Consider the following 24,445-nt stretch of genomic DNA (forward strand, 5'->3'; position numbering starts at 1 on the left):
GTGTACTGGGATGACCCAGAGGGGTGGGATTAGGAGGGAGGCAGGCAGGGGGTTCAGTAAGGGGAACACGTGTACATCCGTGGTGGATTCATGTTGATGTATGGCAAAACCAATACAATATTGTAAAGTAATTAGCCTCCAATTAAAATAAATTTATATTAAAAAAAACAAATTAGCACTTCCTTCCCTCTTTCCTTTTTTTTCTTGCTTTCCTCTCCATTAAAAAAAATCTTGAAATAATTTGTTTCACATAAAAGTTATAAAAATAGTGCAGAGGTACTGTGTACCCTTTACTCAGCTACCCCCAGTGATAACGTCTTATGTAATCATAGTTCAATTATCAGAACTAGGAAATTGACATTGATACCATACTAAGTAATCCAGAGAGTTTATTCTTATTTCACTGTTGTTTAAATACACTCATTTATTTATTTTTGGACTTTAGTTCTACGAGATTTTGTTACTTTTATAGATTTGTGTATCTGCCATCACAATCAGGATAGAAAACTCTTCTATCACCTCGAGGAAACTCTATTGAATGAATTAATAAAATAGTAAACTAATGTATAGATAAGGCCTCATTTCCTGGATCATTGGAAAACTTGATTTAGTGATATCATAGCCTGAATGAGCACTTCATGACGGAGCACATTTTTGAGGATGATACCAACCCAGTAATGAAAATCAATACCTGAATAAGGACGATTACTACTTCACGCAGCAGACCTGGTACTCCGTGCCAGTTCTCAGTCAAATCAATTTAATTAACAAAAAAAGGTAGTTGTTATGGCGACAATGCTACTAATCTTTCTCAGCAAATACTCAGTGTAATTGATCTGTTGCTAGGCAACAGCCAATAGGTTGGATGACAGATGATGACAAATTTCATCTGGTGCAGATGTTGCTATTCAGTCACAAATTAGGCCTCTGGTCAAGGAGAGGTTTCCCAGACAGCATCATCCAGATATGGATATAATATTCCAAAAGACCTACTATGGCAGTGATACGCAGAAGGAACCCAAACCCATATTATGTTATAGGCTAAAAGTCTAGCAAAGTAGGTTTTATGGAAATTAAGACCAGGATGTGCATGCTTACTAAGTCCTTTTAAAAATAATATCATTATTTTAGATTTTTGTAAGCTTGCTCAATCTCTGATTATTCTCACCTTTATCTCCTGGTGTAAAAATAAAATATACACTTATCAATATATACCTGTGAAATGTAAAATAAATCTTTGGAAATAAGACCCATAGAGTCATGCCATTCAACAATTTCATACCCTGGGATAGCTGTCCCCACTCTCTCTCTCCCCCCTTGTACTGTCATTCATGAGTGCCTATAATTATCTATTTTAAAAATTTAAATAAAAATTATTTGCTTTCATTTGGGGAAACCAATGAATGATTTCCCAGATCCCTAAATAAGAGACATAGTTCTTATTGTCTGCCTCCTTTAAGCTCTAAATATGTGATATATTCAAATGACTGCCAAAGGACATACAAGAGTAAGAATTTTTTTTAAAAAGCAATGCCCTGCCCTTTGACCCATCCATAGCACAAGAAACTTCAGAGGTGGGCCCACTTGCTGGCTGAGCTGGTGCCTGATGGTGATACTGAGAGTCTGACTCTGGGGGAAGCTGTGCTTTATAGCTATGGCATCGTGGCAAACCCACGAGGCTCAGAAGATGAGGGTCAAGCTCATCTCTGATGCTCTCTGCTGCAAGGCCATGGGGGCTTCTGGGGTTCCAATAAGTCCTTCTCAACCCCTTGGGACTAACCCCATGGTTCTGCTGAGGCATCTTGTGTCACTGGCCACAGGGGACTTAGTGGAAGAATTTGGCGTTACATCCTACACCATCCTGTCCCCCACCCCTTGGAGCAAGGAGGGTGAAGGACATCTGCTCGACCAGTAGACCATGTTATGGACACAGCTGAAGGTATCTATAGCGAGGCCAGTATGATAGCTGTGCCAATATTACTGCTATTGTTATTGCAGTTACTATTATTACTGTTACTGTTGTTCTTCACAGAACTCTGCTTGGAGGATAAAAACTGCATCTTTGATTCACAAAGTGAGAAGTCTAGACAGTACTGTAATTAAGTCAGAGGAGGAGGCGAAGAGAAAGTGAAGGAAGAGAGAAGAGGAGAATAAGAAGAGAAAGGGAGGGAGGGAAAAAAGAGAGAAGAGGAGGGAGGGGGAGGGAGAAAGGGAAACTTGTTGGGAGTGTAATTCAGATGCATTGAAAACATACATCAAAGTGTCCTCTTCTGATAGTGTACACTCCGGCTATTTGTCCAGTATTTGAATATATATTTAGTTTCTTTGCAGCAGTTCAATGCCATCCACTAAAAATTATTGCATAAGGGGAAGCTAATTTGGGAGGAGCAATTTTCTCAGAACTGATTGCAGAAACAGCCATACAATTATCTCAACAGAGCACTTAGAACGGTGCTGAAAGGGCCGTGCCTTCTGATTTACCCACGTCTCCTGCATCATGGCTTAATTTCCTGCATCCAATCACTCCCTGAATGAGACAGACTGAGGGTTCACCTCCCGAAAATGACCACCAATCAGGGAATGCCCGAGGGGTCTAAAACTCTCTCCCGCTTTGCCCTTAAATCCTCCCCTCTCTCAGCAGACTGATTTATGAAGCAGGTGCCTCCACGGTGGAAACCTGATGTCACCCATCTGCCTTCACGTGAAAGGAGACTTTAGCCAAACTCTCTTACTTCTTTGAGAACCAACTGATCAGTATTTCAGATGGAAAATGTTTGCAGGCGTACTTTGTAAAATGCCATACAAATATAAGATGGGACTAGAAGTCTACAGTAGAAATAGCTAGAGCAATATTTGGACATGCTCTTCTTTGTCTTGAACTTGAAGAAAAGGGTGTGCACATATACGTTCCAGGAACCAGGGTTTAGCCTAGGAGTGGGTGCTCAGGACTCTAGCTGCCGGGATTTGAGTGCCAGCCTGGTGAGTGACTAGCTGGGAGACTCTGGGCATGAAGCTTAATTTCCCTAAACTTCAGTTTATTCTTTTGTAAACTGAGGAAGTTCGCAGGGCTTCCTTTACAAGGTCAAGGCAGAGATTCAAGGCTTCCATCTGGGCAAAGTGCCTGGACATAATTTCCATCCCCCAAATGTGGGCCTTTATTATTATTAATATCACTGTGCTCTCCTGACAAAAATCCCGTGAGGTTGGCATACCCCACCTTCTCCCTGATGAGGAAAATGAGGCTGAAGAGGTGAACTAGCCTGCCCAGTGTCACCCCTGATAAGGGAAGGCGGGGGCCCAAACCCGGGCCGCTTCCAAGGCCCACCTTCCATCCAGGCAGCTTAATGAGGGTTTCAGCTTCACGCTTCTCTCCCCTTGATTAGGTGTTAAATATTTACCATCTTGCCTTTCTTCCTCTCTACCCTCTTTAAAGACGGTTTAATTAAAATCATTCATTGAGCTCATGATAAAAATATGTAAATGTGATGATTTTTGTGAAATGAATCTATTGTTTCCCTTTCATTCCCAAAGGACTGTGGATAGAGAGGATAGAGAGTTAGGGCTTCCAATGAATTTGAACAAGCATTTGATAATACATCGTATAACTGATTTCAAGGTCTGGTGGCCACAGGACCCAGCAATTCATGTGTTGTGAAGCACAGCTGGATTGCCAAGCAGGGGCTGGGGGTGTAGTGGGAACATCGCTTCCATTTTTCTAGGAAAATAGAGCTGAAGGAACCCATGTGCACTTCCCCGCTTCTGCCTGGGCTGGTCCATCCACGCTCACCTGCCTGAAGGTAACCTGGGTGGCTTTGCCTCATTTCTCTCGGAGTCTACGGCCGCTGATCAGCCACTGATCTGGCCCTTCCTTCATATTCCCACCTGCCTCGTGGTCCTGCCTGGTGGGTGCCCTGAAGATAACTCAGTGCTCTTCTTTTGTTCCTTAAGCATCTGATCTATGTCATCTTCTGGGAGTTCAAGCCCTTGCATTCAACACATATTTGTCCTCTGAGAGTCCCTGAGCCTGGCAGTGGGCTAGGCATGTGCCCCCCTTCTTAAGATTTTCAAGCAAGCTAGCAATGGTCATGTGGACTTCAGAACTGCTGCCCTAACTTGGGTCAGGGGAAGGACAATCTCTTATTCAAGTACTCTTGAAATTTTTGTGCTCCTTGCAAATCTTAAAAAAGGAAAAAAAGCACGCTTCCCAAGTTTACTCCCTAGTCTAGCTTGACTGATTTGGGAGCCTTTAATAGTTTCCTGGGGCTTCCCCAAGTATCTTGCTGATAAAGAAAGTGCCTGCCAATGCAGGAGACACAGATAAAATTCCTGGTTCAAGAAGATTCCCTGGAGTAGAAACCCACCCCAGTATTCTTGTCTGGAAAATCCCATGGACAAAGGAAGCTGGTGGGCTACAGTCTAAGGGGTCACAAAGAGTTGGTTGGACAGGACCGAGAGACTGAGCTTGCATGCACACAGTAGTTCCCTGCCCTCTGCTAATAGATAGGAAAGATCACCAGCACAAATATTGAATGGCTTAGCACAGTGTACTGTATTTCTCATTTATAGGTTAGGAGTAGGGATTGGGCAACAGGTGGAGAAACTCTGCTTGGTGTCACTACTCAGGAATTTAGACTTATTCTCTAGTCTCTCAATTAACAAGGATGGTGTGGGAAGCTTTTTCTTTTTTGAAAGAAAAATATAAATTCACTTTCTTTAATTTTTAGTTGTTAACTTTTCAAGAAAATTATTTCATATTGGTATATTGTTGATTAACAATGTTGTGTTAGTTTTGAATAAGTATCTATTGTTTTTCAAATATTTTCCCATTTAAATTATTACAGGATATTGAGCAGAGTTCACTGTGTTGTACAGTAGGTCCTTGTTGATGATGCTAGTGATGAAGAACTGATCTGCCAAAGCAGGAGACATAAAGAGACTAGGGTTTGATACTTAATTTCAAACCCTTCCTGGGTCAGGAAGATCTCCCTGGAAGAGGACATGGCAACCCACTCCTGTATTCTTGCCTGGAGAATCCCATGGACAGAGGAGCCTGGAGGGCTATACAGTCCATGGGATCAACAGAGTTGGACACAACTGAAGTGACTTAGCATAGCACTTTCTTTTTCAAATTATTTTCCCATTGCGTTATTACAGAATATTGAGCAGAGGTACTTGTGTTATACAGTAGGTCCTTATTGATTATCTGTTTTCAATATAGCAATGTGTACGTGTCAATCCCAAACTCCCAGCCTATTCCTTCCCCTGGTAATCATAAGTTTGTTCTCTAAGTCTGTGAGTCTGTTTCTGTTTTGGAAATACAAAGAATCATGAGATTCTGATTCTGGTGATCTTTCCTACAAGCAACTATATGCCAATAAAATGGACAACATGGAAAACATAGACACGTTCTCACAAATGCCATCTCCCAAGACTGAATGAGGCAGAAATAGAAAATCTGAACAGACCAGTTGCAAGTACTGATATTGAAACTGTGGGAAGCTCTTACGGGCCTGGAGGCAGTGCAAACTTCTGCTCTGAGTCGAGGGCTCAACTCCATGGCTGCCTTGCAGGGGAACTGGGAAGTGGAGTCCAGTCCTGTCCTCGAGAGGAAGGGGAGCTTAAAGGCTACAGTGAGGGCCACGCCGGTGTCCCTTGGGTCCCCTTACCGCGTGAAATCCTTGAGGCCAGGGATGACAGCCCTGAATCGCATGAGCTGAGCACCTTGCCCAGTGCCTGGTGCCACTGTGTGAGTGGTGAACACCCCCCGGGGGAAAAATGAGCAAGGGAGTCAGTGACTGAACAGTGGAAACTGCGATATGATGGTCAAAACCATGGATACAACCTCCCACCTTTGGGTTCTAGTATATGATTTAGTCTATTTTGCTGTGTTGGACAATGCAGAAGGGAATTGTAGAGTAACTTGGATGTCTCCCTATCTTTCCAGTACTTTTCAACATTTCTGTTGAAACCTCTGTCGTCTTGTACCCCTCTTCTCTAGACAAAAGTTTTGTGGGGAGAGAGAGGTTCATCCCCTTTCAGAAGTGTTCATATTATGGTATCAACCCCTCTGTCTGATTCATCCCAGTTTCTTCCAACTGCGCCAATGTTATATTTCCTTCTGCAGCCACAGAGAAGATGACATGAAGCCATATCTTGCACCCTGTGTACCAAACTGCTTCTAGGAAATCTCTTGTTTTGGACATTTGAATGTTGTCCTTGATACAGAAACAGATTTTTTTTTTAATGTATAAAAACTTTTTGTATCTTAAAAAATTCAGGCATTCAAGAGCATTCACTTTGTGAACCCATGGACTATAACCCACCAGCCTCCTCTGTCCATGGAATTCTCCAGCAAGAATAATGGAGTGGGTTGCCATTCCCTTCTCCAGGGATCTTCCCAAGCCAGGGATCAAACCTGAGTCTCCTGTACTGCAGGCAAATTCTTTATAGTGTGAGCCACAGGGGAAGCCATATATATGTACACATATATATGTAAATGTGTATACACACTTGCATCTGGTAAAACAATGATTCCAAATACCCCCTTTTTCCCAAATAGAAGATGCAAATAAAAAATTTCAGTCAACTTGAAAATGTAAACTTTTAGAAATGAAGATGAAATAGTCAAACGTCTACTTACATTTATTTCATTAATTTATTTAAACATGCATATTTAAAACAGCTAAAAAAACACAGCACTTACGTTAATACTATGAATGAAATAAATCTTACAAATAAAATAAACATAGCCTACTTGGCGTTTAGCAATCACTTTATCAATTTGCATGTGTTTTTTTTTGGCTTAATTTGTTTGTTTGGAATTTTACAAAATCAAGACTTTTTAAAAGATAGTGCATCAATAGTACTTACTTTAGCTGTTCAGCTCAAGAATTATCCCCTTGAGAATTCTTGAAGAAAATGAATATTTTAAGAATCTTTTTTCTCAAGAATTCCTCTCTACTCCCCCTAATTTTAAGAAACACAACTTTTTGAGTAATGAAAGCAATCATTTAAAAAACTTGAGAATTCCTGATTTCTATTTATACTGTGAACATGATTTTCAAAAAGAGAAGCTTACAGATCTGTAATAATTGTAGTTAAAAATACCTCTTCAGCTTCAGAACATTCAGAGTAATTTTAAGAGATTATTGACCACACTGGTAAGGAGCAGAAGAACTCCTTTGGGAGAGTTAAACCAGGTTAGAACATGGGGAAAATATCTAAAAATTGGCTTAAACTAATTTTTTGTCCTGCACTAAATAATTGAGAGGTCTTTCTGTGTAACTGAAAATCCACATTTGGACCAATTACTTCTTTCCTAAGGATCATTGTTTTGGGGGAAATGCATCACTTTATACTCCAGTACATAGAAGAGAGACAGAGTTTTCTGCCCCAAATGTTGACGGGCTGTGAGGGTGGAAACTGACCTGAGGGTCAGTTTAACATCTTTCCTCTTCCTCCTATCAACATTTTCAATCTGCTGAATATGGTGTAAAGGAGGAAGTGCGGGAGTCAGTGATTTTTAATTCTTTAGACAAGACACTCTGGTTGGAACCATGTTGCCTAATAGACATCTAATGTGAGACACATACACAAAGTTGTAAGCTGTCAAGTAGCTCTTGAAAAAGGTAAAAAGGAAACAGGTCAGATTAATTTTAGTAATGTATTTATTGAGCACAAAACATTGTAATTTTTACATGAAGTCAACATGAAAAGCTTTTGTGAAATGTTTTCGTTTCACTTTTTGGTAATAAGTCTTAGAAATCTAGTGTGGATTTTACACTTATAGCACTCTCAATTTGGACCCACAATGTTGCAAAATGATAGACATCTGTGGTTGCACGCATGCATAGTCGCTTCAATCGTGTCCAATTCTTTATGACACCGTGGACCATAGCCCACCAGGCTCCTCTGTCCCTGGGATTTCCCACGCAAGAATACTGGAGTGGGTTGCCATGCACTCTTCCAGGGGACCTTCCAGGGATTGAACCTCTGTCTCCTACATCTCCTCCATTGCAGGTGGATTCTTTACAGCTGAGCCACAGGGGAAGCCCAGCATCTGTGGTTAGTGTCTACTATACTGGAGAGTACAGTTATGGAGATAAGAATACATGTATATTTATTTATTTATTACAAGAATAAGAGTATAGCATATATATATGTATATATATTTATGTATATTATTTTGTCTATTTCTATATTTATTATTATGTGTATACTCTGTATATGAATATATATTCTATATATAAGAATATATTCTATACATATTTTTATATCAATTTCAATATATGTTTTATATGTACCTATCCATCTTTGCGATCCCATGGACTGCAACCTACCAGGCTCCTCTGTCCATGGGATTTTCCAGGCAATAGCACTGGAGTGGATTGCCATTTCCTTCCCCAGTGGATCTTCCCAACCCAGGGATCGAACCCAGGTCTCCCACATTGTAGACAGACGCTTTACCATCTGAGCCACCAGGGAAGTCCTAAGAAGAAATAGTTTAAGAATACATATTTTTATATCTACTTATATATATATTTTACATATAGCTATTCTTTTTTTTTTAACTTATATGCAGAGTACATCATGCAAAATGCTGGAGTGGAAGAAGCACAAGCTGGAATCAAGATTGCCAGGAGAAATATCAATAACCTCAGACATGCAGATGACACCACCCTTATGGCAGAAAGTGAAGAAGAATTAAACAGCCTGTTGATGAAAGTGAAAGAAGAGAGTGAAAAAGTTGGCCTAAAACTCAGCATTTAGAAAACCAAGATCAGGGCATCTGGTCCCATCACTTCATGGCAAATAGATGAGGAAACAATGGAAACAGTGAGAGACTTTATTGTTTGGGCTCCAAAATCACTGCAGATGGTGACTGCAGCCGTGAAAATAAAAGATACTTGCTTTGGGAAAAGCTATGACCAAACTAGACAGCATATTAAAAAGCAGAGACATTATTTTGCTGACAAAGGTCCATCTAGTCAAAGCTATGGTTTTTCCAGTAGTCGTATGTGGATGTGAGAGTTGGACTACAAAGAAATGTGGGAGCCAAAGAATTGATGTTTTTGAACTGTAATGTTGGAGAAGACTCTTGAGAGTCCCTTTGACAGCAAGGAGATCAAACCAGTCAATCCTAAAGGAAATCAGTCCTGAATATTCATTGGAAGGACTGATGCTGAAGCTTAAGCTGCAATACTTTGCCCACATGATGTGAAGAGCCAACTCACTGGAAAAGACTTGATGCTGGAAAAGATTGAGGGCAGAAGGAGAAGGGGCAGCAGAGAATGAGATGGTGAGATAGTATCACCAACTCAACGGATATGAATTTGAGCAAATGCCAGGAGATGTTAAAAGACAGGGGACCCTGGCACGCTGCAGTCCATGGGGTTGCAAAGAGTTGGATACAACTTAGCAACTGAACAATAACAACCTGAAAATACCTGAAAATACACACATACATAGTTGTTTTTCTTTCCAGCATAGAGAAACCAATTCTAAAATTTACCAAGTAATTAAGTACATACTTTTAAGGGATGAGTTGAGGGAAGTGGGACATTTATTTATTTATTTCCAGGCAGTTCTATTCCAGATACATGAATGTCATTTCAGAAGTAAAACCTTCATCAGTTTGGATCCTACTCTTGCCATTTTCCCTGACACTGGACTACAGCAAGCTGGTTTCAGGTTCTTTATATGTGGAATTTATATCATTCCTTTTTGCCTGATGCCCTGGGCTCGAGGTCCAAGGATTATAAAGAGCTTATTCTTTGAAGTCTGTTATTCTGCTGTCTCTTAAAGGCTTCAAGTCTTAAATTAAAAAAAAAATGCAGGGTGGAATTCAAGTTTTCTTTGTTAGACATTCAAGAGAAAACATTATTCCACTTGATGCTGACTACCTGAAACAATGCTTAGTAATGATAATAAAACTGTCATTTATTGAAAACCTATGCCACGCTTCGTTTTTCCAAGGTACTTTTAAGTACGTATTTTATTTAATCCTCATAAGCACGCCATGAGAGTGAAAATACCTGATTCATAGATGGTGAAACATGCCTGAAGTAAAGTCTTTTGTTCAAGAATTCAGAGCTGATAAGCCATAAATAAAAAATTAAACACAGGCTTTTGTCTTCTAGTTCAGGTTCCATAGTATGACTCCAAGGCTTATGGGTTTGCACTGTTTAGAGAATTTCTTCTAAGTAGCATTACTGAAATTTTATATGCTGCAGAACATTTGGCCCTAAAGTGAAAATAACCATGTTTGAATCCTGACTCTGTTTTTTTTTTTTATCAGTTATTCTATGACTTTGGAAAAATCATAGAGTTGACTTCTGCTTCCTCCTCTGAAAATGCAACAGTGAAGCCCTCCTCAAGTGGAGATTCATGCAGATTTGTCATCGAAGTATGCTAGAGCATTAATTAAAACCATGAACACTAAAAGTAACCTGTTTATTAGTAGTGCAATGATGTAAATAAAATAAAAAATGTGTTGAATGTTACAACAAAAATATTAGATATATAGGCATTAAAAGTCAAGTTTTCAAAGAATATTGAATGACTGGAATCTGGATGCAATGTTAAGGAAACTTTATTTAAAAAAACAATATATACCATATGATCCTAATTTCATAATTCATAGAGGCATGCATAAACAGTTAGGAAAAAAAGCAGTCCTGCCAAGAATCACACTTATTATGGTTATCCTTGGGTCATAAATTACAAGTGTTTTTTTTTTTTTTAAATAGAGTGTACTTCTATATGTTCCAAAATTTCTATGATGATCACATGCTCATTTATCTTCCTTAATAAGAAAAAACAATATTTTAAGTGGCATCTCTAGTTACAAGGAAAATTTCACTTTTAATGAAGATCATTTGACTTATCAAATAAAATTTTCTACCTCCTACACTTAACGAACTATTTTAAGTCTCCTCTTTCTTTAGACACCTACTGTTAGGTGTCTGATACACTATTAGTCCTCATTGTAACAACCCCGAGGGACTGGAGGAACAAGTGCATTTTCCAACAGGCGAGACGCAAGGTCACAGGAAATGTAAGGAAAATCGGAGACGTTCTAGCTCCCTCCTGACCTAAGTGGTTTTTTCCCTAAGTAAGGGTCTGTGAGTTACCTTGTATGTATCACAACAGTCTGAGATGATGCTGTTGATCTATGTAATGATGATGTCTTGCTTTAGTTAGAGATGTCTATGTGTTCCATAGGGAGGATTTATATGTCTGATAAGACGTAAAGACTCTCTAAAGAAGAGACAGCCTCAGCTATATTTTCCCACGATATTCCAGGGGTGGTGATGAAAGGAATCCTGGAAGATGTGGATCTGGTTCTTTCCCTGTTGTTTAGTTGCTAAGTTGTGTCCAACTCTTTTGCCATCTCATGGACTGTAGTCTGTCAAGCTCCTCTATCCATGGGATTTCCCAGGCAAGAATAATGGAGTGTATTGTCCTTTTCTTCTCCAGGGGACCTTTCTGACCCAAAGATTAAAGCCATGTCTCCTGCATTGGTAGGTGGATTCATTGCCACTGTGCCACCAGGGAAGCCTCTTTCATTCACTAAGAGTCACTAAACATCCTCAAGACCCTAGTCTATAGAAGACTCTGATTTCTCCTCTCAAAATCAGGCAGGTGAAATGAAACTTCTACTAACACTTTGCATTAGCAAGGGGACCATAGCTATTAGAAATATATGCTGGTTTCTGTCATCTCTAAGACTATTGGGAAACTCTGCCCCAAATTCCCCAATGAAATATAATATGAATTTGCTTAAATGGGAACACAGTGTGATGCCTGTAAGGAGTCCAGGGTGGAACAGAAAAGGATGTGAAATCAAGAACAAGGATAAGATAGAACACTTGTTTGGAGTTTGAGATTCATCGTGACTTGATCGTTCTTTCTTTTGGATGAGTGTGTTTCAGTTTACATGAATAACTGAATTGAAAAAAATATATATATTCCTAAATGTGATGCCTCTTGTGTTCTCTAGAAACAGTCAATCAATGAGAGTGCATGAGGAACTGGGTGAACACTGCCTGTTAAGTTGAAATGCTAGGGTTCAAGGTCTGTCTTTTCCACACAAGCTGGGGGGGCTATGTCAAGTTCCTTCAACTCTCCAAACCTCAGCTTCCTCTCCTGGGAGAAGAGATGCATTTTTTTTTCTCACAGTGTTATGATGCATATAAACTGAGTGGATGCGCTGCAAAAACAATGGATGATGACTGTTAGAGTCTTGTTAATAGATGACTCTTTCTACTTGATATAAGGAAAGGTCACATTCTTTGAACACAGACAAGAGTTTTCAAAGTGCTCTTATGTGTGCTTTCTCATTTACAGTCATAAGCAGAGTTGTTCGTGGTGATAATGTAGGAAATTGTGGACTGTTTCAGCCTTCAAGTCTTATCTATGAGTCCCAGGGGGCCGTCTTTTGGGTGTTTCCTAACTTTTCCTTGCCGGATGCGGAGTAGACCAAATAACAAGTTCAGATCTGCACTTTCTCTTCAACTTTTTTCTTTTTTTTTCCTTCTTCTTCTTAGGCACTTGATCCCAACTGCAGATGCCTAGAGGAACTTAGAAATTCTTTTCATGTCTTAGAAAAGTTTTTTTTTTTTTTGGGGGGGGGTACTTTATAGTCCAACATGAAATTTTAAAAAAAAGGTCCTTTTATGAAAGCTATCCATCAAATGTCAAGGATAATAATCAATTTTCTGTCACAATGAACTGATAAAAGCTTTCAGTAATAATGTCATGGGGGGAAGAATTTGTGTTGGAACTCGAAACGCACAGCCCTGATATCAAACGAATTCATAAAAGCTCAGTGCTCCTGTAGCCCTCGGAGGCATGACAAAATACAATTTCTCATCCACAGGATATGGAATAATTCCCCCTTTTTTTATTTTTACACTGAGAGGAGCAAAAGGAAATCTGAATTTCAAAAAAAAAAAAAAATATTGCACAATCCCGCTTTTGCAGGGGAACATTAGTGATCATTTTGGCCGCTGATATCAGAAACGGTTCTGGTGATTTCTCTCACATCATGCAAATGGCCGCATAATGCCTGCTCGTCTTGGAATGTAAAATCAAATCAGCATTCTAATGCTACAAGCCGGTGATGAGCTTGGGAATAAATATGCAGGAGCGCATAAAAAAAATCAAGGCAATCAAGAGGAGCCAGCGTCCTTGCTCGGACTATAAATCTTTGTCTATTTCAATCGTAGGGCTGGCCGAATCAGTGTAAAATTCCAGCAGGGATGTCATCAATTTCTGTTAACCTCTCTATTCCTCTTTGTGTTGGCTCTGGGGTGATGGATTGGTTTTGTCACTTCTGCTCCGTTCACAGTATGTTAACATGGAAGGGTGCAGGCAGGTTATGAGGAAAGGTTATTGCTGTCCCAGCCTTGACCCTCCCTGCCTCTCTTCTGTGGGATCACAGGTCCCTTTCTGTCTGGGGAACACGGGGTCTCCTTTGGGTTCCTAGGTGCTCAGCTCAAAGACTGCACGTTGACTGGTCCAGTGCTGAATCAAACTAAGACTAACCCTAACCCTTTTGAAGTGAAAATAGCCCTGTTGATTGATCTTCTGAAGGAACAGCTGGCAGTGTATTAAGATAAGAGAAGGAATGGGTTAGGAACCTGGGCTCCAAACAGAAGTCGGGCTCTGAGTTACTGCATGGCCTGAGATATAGCTGTGTCCCTCCTGGTGTCACTTTCAAAACTCTTACTGGTTTTTCCAGCCAGAATGCTATCATTCTTTCCGACAATTCTAATGGATGGAAGTCTCTGTCTCACACAGAGGTTCATGGTAACACATTATCACACTTGGCTTGAACAAATATGTAAACATGGACCAATAAGCCCAGTTGTTGCTGTTCAGTCACTAGGTTGGGTCTGACTCTTTCCGACCTCATGGACTGCAGCGTGCCAGACTTCCCTGTCTTCCACTGTCTCCCAGAGCTTGCTTAAACTCATGTCCATTGATTCAGTGATGCCATCCAACCATCTCATTCTCTGTCACCCCCTTCTTCTCCTGCCCTCAGTCTTTCCCAGTAGTTAAGTTTATATTCTCACAGCATTCATAGTCTGTGACTTCAAGGTTGCAGAACCAAGTATTTTTGATGTAGATGCTGTTGGTAATAACACAGAGCTTATACCTGTGCTGGGCAATACTGTAGTCCCTGGTCACATGTGGTTATTTCAATTTTAAAGTCATTAACATGAAATCAAATTAAAAACTTCAGTTCTTCTTTTCACTAGCCACATTGCAAAGTGCTTAATGGTCATCTGTGACTCATGGATACTCTATTGGACAACTCAGATGTTCAACATTTCCATCATCCTAGAAAATTCTATGGGACAGAGCTGGCTTAGACTGCATTTATCTAAATGGGTCTATGCTTTTCAAAGTATTCACCAGGGGAAGCCAGATACTTATTTCAATAAAGTTGCCATTGTTGAAACATGGGAGCTTAGTTATACAGCTATTAATCAAAGATGAGACATGTTCATAAGGTAATGGCTTGCTTGGAAATTGACTCTAAAGGAATTCCAAAGACACTTCAAGCTTTCTTTGAGTGATGGCAAAGTTATTGAAATACGTATGATAGAAAGAACCTGTGGGCATTTGTTTCAGACGTATCTGAATTCCAGACACAAATCTGACACATCCTACTGCCAAGACTTTGGGAAGTTCATTGAAACTTCTAAGCCTCAGTTTTCTCATGAGTGATATATAAAATGATAATATCTTATTCATAAGTTTTTTTTCTCCTGAAGTTTAAAAGAGATAACATTGTAAAGAAGTCTAAAATAGTGCATTGAACAGAGTGGGAGCTTAAAGCATTTTTGCTCATGTGATGTGAAAATTTCTATAGGCCCCATTTTCAAAAGAATTTGCATTACAAGGGTAGGCACAATGGTAATCTTTAATCACTAGAACATAGAGCCAAGTGCCAATCCAACTATCCTTCTTTTGGTAGTGGTTGTGTGGCTGCGTGGGCATAGGAGGGCCTAGAGGAGCTATCCCACGTTGAAGGTCAGGAAGGGAGGTGGTAAGGAGATACCCCTCATCCAAGGTAAGGAGCAGTGGCTGTGCTTTGCTGGAGCAGCCGTGAAGAGATACCCCACACCCAACGTAAGAGAAACCCAAGTAAGATGGTAGGTGTTGCAAGAGGGCATCAGAGGGAAGACACACTGAAACCATACTCACAGAAAACTAGTCAATCTAATCACACTAAGACCACAGCCTGTCTAACTTAATGAAACCAAGCCATGCCCTCGGGGCAACCCAAGACGGGCGGGTCATGGTGGAGAGGTCTGACAGACTGTGGTCCACTGAAGAAGGGAATGGCAAACCACTTCAGTATTCTTGCCTTGAGAACCCCATGAACAGTATGAAAAGGCAAAATGATAGGATACTGAAAGAGGAACTCCCTAGGTCAGTAGGTGCCCAATATGCTACTGGAGTTCAGTGGAGAAATAACTCCAGAAAGAATGAAGGGATGAAGCCAAAGCAAAAACAATACCCAGCTGTGGATGTGACTGGTGATAGAAGCAAGATCCGATGCTGTAAAGAGCAATATTGCATAGGAACCTGGAATGTCAGGTCCATGAATCAAGGCAAATTGGAAGTGGTCAAACAGGAGATGGCAAGAGTGAACATCGATATTCTAGGAATCAGTGAACTAAAATGTACTGGAATGGGTGAATTTAACTCAGATGACCATTATATCTACTACTGTGGGCAGGAATCCCTCAGAAGAAATGGAGTAGCCATCGTGGTCAACAAAAGAGTCCGAAATGCAGTACTTGGATGCAATCTCAAAAATGACAGAATGATCTCTGTTCGTCTCCAAGGCAAACCATTCAATATCACAGTTATCCAAGTCTATGCCCCAACCAGTAACGCTGAAGAAGCTGAAGTTGAATGGTTCTATGAAGACCTACAAGACCTTTTAGAACTAACACCCCCAAAAGATGTCCTTTTCATTATAGGGGACTGGAATGGAAAAGTAGGAAGTCGAGAAACACCTGGAGTAACAGGCAAATTTGGCCTTGGAATGTGGAATGAAGCAGGGCAAAGACTAATAGAGTTTTGCCAAGAAAATGCCCTGGTCACAGCAAACACCCACTTCCAACAACACAAGAGAAGGCTCTACACATGGACATCACCAGATGGTCAACACCAAAATCAGATTGATTATATTCTTTGCAGCCAAAGATGGAAAAGCTCTATACAGTCAACAAAAACAAGACCAGGAGCTGACTGTGGCTCAGATCATGAACTCCTTATTACCAAATTCAGACTTAAATTGAAGAAAGTAGGGAAAACCACTAGACCATTCAAGTATGACCTAAATCAAATCCCTTATGATTATATAGTGGAAGTGAGAAATAGATTTAAGGCCCTAGATCTGATAGATAGAGTGCCTGATGAACTATGGAATGAGGTTCGTGACATTGTACAGGGGACAGGGATCAAGACCATCCCCATGGAAAAGAAATACAAAAAAGCAAAATGGCTGTCTGGGGAGGCCTTACAAATAGCTGTGAAAAGAAGAGAGGCAAAAAGCAAAGGAGAAAAGGAAAGATATAAGCATCTGAATGCAGAGTTCCAAAGAATAGCAAGAAGAGATAAGAAAGACTTTTTCAGTGATCAATGCAAAGAAATAGAGGAAAAGAACAGAATGGGAAAGACTAGCGATCTCTTCAAGAAAATTAGAGATACCAAGGGAACACTTCATGCAAAGATGGGCTCGATAAAGGACAGAAATGGTCTGGACCTAACAGAAGCAGAAGATATTAAGAAGAGGTGGCAAGAATACACAGAATAACTGTATAAAAAAGATCTTCATGACCCAGATAATCATGATGGTGTGATCACTCATCTAGAGCCAGATATCCTGGAATGTGAAGTCAAGTGGGCCTTGGAAGGCATCGTTATGAACAAGGCTAGTGGAGGTGATGGAATTCCAGTTGACCTATTTCAAATCCTGAAAGATGATACTGTGAAAGTGCTACACTCAATATGCCAGCAAATTTGGAAAACTCAGCAGTGGCCACAGGACTGGAAAAGGTCAGTTTTCATTCTAATCCCAAAGAAAGGCAATGCCAAAGAATGCTCAAACTACCACACAATTGTACTCATCTCGTATGCTAGTAAAGTAATGCTCAAAATTCTCCAAGCCAGGCTTCACAATATGTGAACCGTGAATTTCCTGATGTTCAAGCTGGTTTTAGAAAAGGCAGAGGAACCAGAGATCAAATTGCCAACACCTGCTGGATCCTGGAAAAAGCAAGAGAGTTCCAGAAAAACATCTATTTCTGCTTTATTGACTATGCCAAAGCCTTTGACTGTGTGGATCACAAAAAACTGTGGAAAATTCTGAAAGAGATGGAAATACCAGACCACCTGACCTGCCTCTTGAGAAATCTGCATGCAGGTCAAAGAGTCGGACACGACTGAGTGACTGAACTGAACTGTGATTTCTTTATTTTGAAGTGAGCTAGTGCAGGTTGGTCATCTCCTGGTTTACCTTCCATCCCGTCTCCTGAAGCTCAAGTCTTCCTCGACTGCTAGGATCAGCAGTTGCATAACTAACTCTCCAAGAAATGTAAGATCAGCCATAGCTTCAGCAGGACATGCATCAGAGTCAGTCGCAGGGCGTTATTAGTGGAGTAGCAGTCCCCACGCTTGGGATCTCATGAGGGTGCATCCAACAAATGGTCCATGTCCCCAAGTCCTGATACCCTTATTGCCAAGGAGAACTAGAGCCACATGTGCAAAGTGTGTGCTTCTTAGCAAATCCCTCTGCTTTTAAGGGTCTTGATTTTCCACTCTGGTCTCTGCACTTGGAGCCTATTCAGTGGCTCAGTATTCACGCTAGCTACATCTCCACCCCCAGAGCCAATATGAACTCTCCAGGGTGGCTGGGGTGGGACATCCTGGAAAACTTGAAGCCTAGAAACCTAGTTTTATTCATAGAGTGAGAGCATTTCCACCTCTGGGTAATATGGTCAGGTTGTCTGTATCTCAAACCACAGATCTTTGCCTTGTGTGTGGCGAGGGCTCTGTAAATGTAAATATCCACATGTCAATGCACATTAGAGATAGTAATGTCTAATATCTAAGATTAAAAATGCTTCCATAACAGCAACATTATACTGAAGTTCTGCTGCTGCTACTGCTAAGTCACTTCAGTTGTGTCCGACTCTGTGCAACCCCATAGACGGCAGCCCACCAGACTCCCTCGTCCTTGGGATTCTCCAGGCAAGAACACTGGAGTGGGTTGCCATTTCCTCCTGCAGGGCATGAAAGTGAAAAGTGAAAGGGAAGTCGCTCAATTGTGTCCAACTCTTAGTGACCCCATGGACTGCAGCCTACCAGGCTCCTCCATCCATGGGATTTGCCACAGGTCAATAATTTCCCTGTCTTATTTTTAAAGCTTACAACTTACTTGGCTTTTAAGCCAACCAATGCTCAAAGGCGTTGTTGTTGATGTTCTTTAGTCACCACGTCTTGTCCATCTCTTTTGTGACCCCATGGACTATAGCCCACCAGGCTCCTGTCCGTGGGATTTCCCAGCAAGAACACGGGAGTGGGTTGCCGTTTCTTTCTCCAGTGGATCTTCCTGGCCCCGGGACCTAAGCCGTGTCTCCTGCATGGGCAGGCAGATTCTTTACCACTGCATCACCAGAGAAGCCCCTCAAAAAGGTTACTATGGTGAATTTTATATGTCAACTTGGCTTTGCTAAAGGATACCCAGATGTCTGGTAGACCAATTTATACGTGTGTCTGTGAGAGTGTCTCTGGAAGAGATTAGCATTTGAATCAGTAGAAAGATTAAAGAAGATTGCCCTCCCTAATGGCAACAACAAAAACAATGGCAACAGGCATCATCCAATTCCTTGAAAGTCAAAATAGAACAAAACTGGGTAAAGAAATTGTAAATTTGCTCTCTCTGTTTGAGGTGGTTCACCATGTTCTCTTACCTTTATGTACTGACACTCTTGATACCATCACCAAAACATGGGGGTCGGGCTATCTGCCTCTCAAAAGCCAATAAACAAGCCAGGTTGGTGGAAAATTGACTTTATTTCAGATGCCAGCAACTGGTGGTGGGGGGAGGGCAGACATCTGTCCAAAGGCAGTGGGAAAAAGCTTGTATAGATAGAGGGAGAAGGTAACATGTAGAAACATTACAGTCAGCTCTGACAGTCATCTTCAAACTGTTCATTGGTAGTCTGACCAGCATCATCTTGGTTGTTTTAAGCACAGTTCATCTTCAGCTCCAGGGTTCATTTGTTTCCATTTCTTTGAGGCTGATTCTTAGAATTGCGGCAGCTTATGTCATGGGTATAGTCTGGCCATCATGTAGCTAGCTTCTCTATCTGGCAAAGGTTTCAGTGTCTATAAGACAGCCCACAGGAGATGGCTCAGGATATTATCTACAGTCCTTACGAAGGAACTACATAAATATCCTTGACTGTGCTTAATGACTACATTATTATTATTTAGTTTCCTTTGACTGTTTTCCTTTGTGTCTGCATGTTCTCATTCTTATGATTAAACTTATTCGTTGACTAAAGTTTTCCACAGAGGAAAGGCAGGAAGAGGACACGGAGGGGGCAAGGACCATAGGGTCTTGCTCCATTCCAGTACTTGGGCTTTGCTCTCAGAATGAATTGCATCATCCTTTTTCCTGGGTTTATAACTTCAGATGGTAGACTATCGGACTACTCAGCTTCCATGATTACATAAAGCAGTTCTTTATAATATATAATCTTAGCATGTATATGCGTATGTCCTATTGTAGCCCTATTATATATTCTATCACATACATAAAACATATATGTTATATATCTATATTTTATTATATACATATATTATTACAATACATTATATATTCATTTCAGTTCAGTTCAGTCGCTCAGTCGTGTCCGACTCTTTGCGACCCCATGAATCACAGCACGCCAGGCCTCCCTGTCCATCACCAACTCCCGGAGTTCACTCAGATTCACATTCATCGAGTCAGTGATGCCATCCAGCCATCTCATCCTCGGTCATCCCCTTCTCCTCCTGCCCCCAATCCCTTCCAGCATCAAAGTCTTTTCCAATGAGTCAACTCTATGCGTGAGGTGGCCAAAGTACTGGAGTTTCAGCTTCAGCATCATTCCTTCCAAAGAAATCCCAGGGCTGATCTCCTTCAAAATGGACTGGTTGGATCTCCTTGCAGTCCAAGGGACTCTCAAGAGTCTTCTCCAACACCACAGTTCAAAAGCATCAATTCTTTGGCACTCAGCCTTCTTCACAGTCCAACTCTCACATCCATACATTACCACTGGAAAAACCATAGCCTTGACTAGACGGACCTTAGTTGGCAAAGTAATGTCTCTGCTTTAGAATATGCTATCTAGGTTGGTCATAACTTTTCTTCCAAGGAGTAAGCGTCTTTTAATTTCATGGCTGCAGTCACCATCTGCAGTGATTTTGGAGCCCCCCAAAATAAAGTCTGACACTGTTTCCACTGTTTCTCCATCTATTTCCCATGGAGTGATGGGACCAGATGCCATGATTTTCATTTTCTGAATGTTGAGCTTTAAGCCAACTTTTTCACTCTCCTCTTTCACTTTCATCAAGAGGCTTTTTAGTTCCTCTTCACTTTCTGCCATAAGGGTGGTGTCATCTGCATATCTGAGGTTATTGATATTTCTCCTGGCAATCTTGATTCCAGTTTGTGTTTCTTCCAGCCCAGCGTTTCTCATGATGTACTCTGCATAGAAGTTAAATAAGCAGGGTGATAATATACAGCCTTGATGTACTCCTGTTCCTATTTGGAACCAGTCTGTTGTTCCATGTCCAGTTCTAACTGCTGCTTCCTGACCTGCATGCAGATTTCTCAAGAGGCATGTTAGATGGTCTGGTATTTCCATCTCTTTCAGAATTTTCCACAGTTTATTGTGATCCACACAGTCAAAGGCTTTGGCATAGTCAATAAAGCAGAAATAGATGTTTTTCTGGAACTCTCTTGCTTTTTCCATGACCCAGTGAATGTTGGCAATTTGATCTCTGGTTCCTCTGCCTTTTCTAAAACCAGCTTGAACATCAGGAAGTTCACGGTTCACGTATTGCTGAAGCCTGGCTTGGAGAATTTTGAGCACTACTTTACTAGCGTGTGAGATGGGTACAATTGTGTGGTAGTTTGAGCATTCTTTGGCATTGCCTTTCTTTGGGATTAGAATGAAAACTGACCTTTTCCAGTCCTGTGGCCACTGCTGAGTTTTCCAAATTTGCTGGCATATTGAGTGTAGTACTTTCACAGCATCATCTTTCAGTATATTAAATATATTATAATTATAATAACATTATTCATGCATTATATGGGCATAATATATATTATTAATATAGTATATTATGTGTGTCCTGATGGTTCTCTTTCTGTAGGGAATCCAGTGGTTCTTACTAGTAGAGTTTTAAAAAATTGTTTAATGTCACTCAATACAGACTGGTTAGTAATGCAGGCCTCTTTCTCTACTGTATGAAGTTACCATTCCAAAATTCAGCTTGGTGAACATCAAAATCAAGGAAAATGCACAATTAGTCAAGGCAGTTGATGTCCATGATTTGGAATGGATATGATTACATCAAATAAAGGTCTATAATGTAAAATCCATCATCTGGAGCCCCAAGCACTGTGAGGAGATGCTGATCTGTCTTGAAGAAATTAATGACTACAGTTTAGCAGCAACACTTCCTAGGGAAGCAGAATGATGCGTGAGTGCAGCACAAAATTGCAAAGGAAGACTCTGCCCCATGGAATCTTTGCTCTTCCAATGACCATCTCCAGGACTGGGAGCAGGTTATTCACTCTCAGAAGTCTTTAGTTTTCTCATCTATAAAATGGGGATTCAGGTACCTACTTTCAAGGCTGTTGTGAAAGTTAAATCTGATAAACTATGCAAAGTGCATAGCATGGCGTTCAATCAACAGGGCTCAATCAACACACCTATTAATATGTTCATAGTAACTATGTTTTTCAATGCATTGGAGTGCACAGATCTTGTCCACACATGTGATTTCACTTAATCGTTGCCTGCTTGAGTCAGATATGGCACTGAGAGTGCAATACCCGTTTTATTGATAAGGAGACTATGTTTCTGGAGGCTGCAGAAATCCATGCGTATAGCTAAGTCATGTCCAACTCTGGGCAACCTCAAGGACTGCAGCACACCAGGCTTTCCTGTCCCTCACTGTCTCTCGGATTTTGCTCAAATTCATGTCCACTGAGTCAGTGATGCTATCTAAACACTGCATCCTCTGCTGTCCCCTTCTCTGTTTGCCTTCAACCTTTCCCAGCATCAAGGTCTTTTCCATTGAACTGGCTCTTCACATCAGGTGGCCAAAGTATTGGAGCTTCAGCTTCAGCGTCAGGCCTTACAATGAATATTCAGGATTGATTTCCTTTAGGATGGACTGATTTGATTTTCTTGTGTACAAGGAGCTCTGAAGAGTATTCTCCAGCATCAAAATTCAAAAGCATCGATTCTTCGGTGTTCAGCTTTCTTTACGGTCCAACATTTAAAAAGAAAGCTAGTCTAGACAGTTAATCCTCAAAGGGAAGATTTGGCACGTAAACCTAAGAAAGAAGCTGGTATTTCTCTGGAACCACATTAATGAGAAAATAGGTCAAAATACCCCTTGATATATGTGTGCAATTGTGATTGGGTAACTGCATTTACAGAATTAGAATAAGTTGACCTCAAGGTCAAATGCCAGGCTGGATGAAGCACAAGCTGGAATCAAGATGGCCAGGAGAAATATCAATAACCTCAGATATGCAGATGACACCACCCTTATGGCAGAAGGCAAAGAACTAAAGAGCCTGTTGATGAAAGTGAAAGAGGAGAGTGAAAAAGTTGGCTTAAAACTCAACATTCAGAAAACTAAGATCATGGCATCTGGTACCATCACTTCATGGCAAATAGAGGGGGAAATAATGAAAACAGTGAGAGACTTTATTTTGGGGGGCTCCGAATTAACTGCAGATAATGACTGCAGCCATGAAATTAAAAAATACTTGCTTCTTGGAAGAAAAGCTGTGACCAACCTAGACAGTGTATTAAAAAACACAGACATTACTTTGCCAACAGTCTGTCTAGTCAAAGCTATGGTTTTTTTGGCAGTCATGTATGGATGTGAGAGCTGGACTATAAAGAAAGCTGAGCACTGAAGAACTAATGCTTTTGAACTGTGGTGTTTGAGAACACTCTTGAGAGTCCCTTGGACTGCAAGGCAATCAAACCAGTCAATCCGAAAGGAAATCAGTCCTGAATATTCATTGGAAGGACTGGTGCTAAAGCTAAAACTCCAATACTTTGGCCACCTAATATGAAGAACTGCCTCAGTGGAAAAGACCCTGATGCTGGGAAAGATTGAAGGTGGGAGGAGAAGGGGATGACATAGGATGAGATGGCTGGATGGTATCACCGACTCAACAGACATGAGTTTGAGTAGGCTCTGGGAGTTGGTGATGGACAGGGAAGCCTGGCATGCTGCAGTCCATGGGGTGACAAAGAGTCGGACATGACTGACTGAACAGAGGTGACCTCAAGGTGGTGGTGGGAAGTGGGTTGGGAAAAATCTGGTAACAAGATAAAGGCAAGTGAAAGACATATCTTTCTGAGCGTCATTTCCCCACCAGGTTGAAAATTCTATGAGTGCAGGGATCCACCTGTTCCGTTTCTATCTTAAAACTATCTAGAAGGATGCCTAGTATGCCATGAGCCTTCATGATCAGTGGAGAGAAAATTAAGTGAAAGGTTGAATGGAGAAGTGAATGAATGAGGGCTTCCCTGGTGGTCTAGTGGTTAAGAGTCTGCCTGCCAATTCAGGGGCCATGGGTTTGAGCATTGGTCCAGGAAGATCCCACATTCCACGGAGCAACTGAGCTCATGTGCTGCAACCACCGAAGTCCATGGGCATAGAGCCTGTGCTCTGCAACTAGAGAAGCCACCACACTGGGAAGCCTGTACACCCTAGTGAAAAGTGGCCCTGACTTGCCACAGCTAGAGAAAAACCCACGCAGCAACAAAGACCCAGCACAGCCATAAATAAATAAATCCGTAAAAAAGGAGTAAATGAATGAAACCACAAAGAAAATGACATTCTGACTGGCTAGTGATGGAATCATGTGGAGAACTCTTTGAAAGATAAAATATCTGACCCCTTCCCTGACCAAGAGAATCAGAATCTCTGGCCATGGGTCTTGAGTAAGAATATTTTTGTTATTGCTCTAGTTGAGAATGATTTTCAGCCAGGAGTGAGAACCACTGATCTAGTCCTAGCTATTAATTTTACAGATGGAAAAACTGAGGCTCCACCAGCTGAAAGGACTTGCCCATAGATTTGCTGCGAGTCAATCATGCTTCTGAAGCTAGGG

The sequence above is a fragment of the Oryx dammah genome, unplaced genomic scaffold, assembly GCF_014754425.2.
Source record: "Oryx dammah isolate SB20612 unplaced genomic scaffold, SCBI_Odam_1.1 HiC_scaffold_16, whole genome shotgun sequence".
Taxonomy (NCBI): domain Eukaryota; kingdom Metazoa; phylum Chordata; class Mammalia; order Artiodactyla; family Bovidae; genus Oryx; species Oryx dammah.